The sequence below is a fragment of the Pantherophis guttatus genome, chromosome 4, assembly GCF_059756535.1.
Source record: "Pantherophis guttatus breed Tessera chromosome 4, ASM5975653v1, whole genome shotgun sequence".
NCBI lineage: Eukaryota > Metazoa > Chordata > Lepidosauria > Squamata > Colubridae > Pantherophis > Pantherophis guttatus.
In genome coordinates, this window is record NC_142066.1 from 36,768,843 (window position 1) to 36,770,132 (window position 1,290).

General features: G+C 36.0%; 1 pseudogene; it reads left to right on the forward strand.

Annotated features, from left to right (window-relative positions):
- The first annotated feature begins 382 nt into the window (after nucleotides 1–382).
- On the forward strand, nucleotides 383–1,290 carry LOC117669008 (olfactory receptor 14A16-like; annotated as a pseudogene).

A 1,290-nucleotide genomic window follows, 5' to 3' on the forward strand; every position in this document is an offset into this window, starting at 1 on the left:
ATTCAAACATTCCCAGTAAACTTACAGGGCTAAAAGTAGACTTCAACAGGATTTTCATCATCTTAGGCAATCCTTTTGATCAGTGCATGAAATAACCGAACTGGAAATATGAAAGAATGAAAAATATGAGGTTGGTGGTTGGTTATTTAGTTCAGGTGGATTACAAATAGATAGAAATGAACAAGAGAGTATTCTAATACTCTAATATGCACATCCTACATTTACTTTTTCCATGATCTGTTTCTCTCTTCATTCTGTTCATACATTGTTTGTTTACTTTTCTAACCACTTATCAAAATCCAATTTCCCAAATTGTATTTAACTGCATCTCCTTTCTCTGTTTCCTTCCAGTTATGCCCTGCAGATTTGTCCTAAATGAAACATGAGGAATCAAAACATTTCTTACTTTTTGCTCTTGGAATTCTCAAAAAATCGGCATATACAGCTTTTACATTTTTTCATGTTCCTTGTGTTATATCTGGCAACTATAGCAACAAATCTTCTCATCATCTCTGCAGTAGCTTTTGATCATCAACTGCACAGTCCCATGTACTTCTTTCTAATGAATTTAGCTGTGCAGGACCTGGGCATTGCTTCAGTCATTGTCCCAAAATCCATGGTAAATTCTCTTATGAACACCAGACAAATCTCTTACTTTGGTTGTGTTACTCAATACTTTCTCTTTATCTCCTTTGAAGCCTATGATTTCTCCCTCCTGACAATCATGGCATAGGACCGGTATGTTGCTATTTGCCATCCACTGCACTATGAGATGGTGATGAATTTGAAAGCCTGCACCAGAATAATAATTCTAGTGTGGATTATAAATCTTTTCTATGGAATGTTGCATACCACTGGCACATTTTCCATCCTTTTTTTTGTTCTAATGTTGTCAACCAATTTTTCTGTGAAATTCCACAATTGCTAAAACTATCCTGCTCTGGCATAAATCTACTTGAGGTTGGAATTCTTGTGGCCAGTGTCATTGCGGCACTAGGTTGTTTTACTTTTATTATCATATCTTACACTATAATCTTCAAGGCAGTATTAAAAATCTCTTCTGAACAAGGTAGGCAAAAAGCCTTATCCTCTTGTCTTCCCCACCTTATTGTAGTGTCTATGTTAATATTAAGTGGATGTATTGCCTATCTGAGACCTCACTCTGACAGCCCATTAGATTTTGGGTTGACTATTTTTTATTCCCTCCTTCCACCCCTGTTCAATCCAATCATCTATAGCATGAGAAATAGGAATATCAAATATGTCCTTTCTAAACTGTGGAGATTCTGA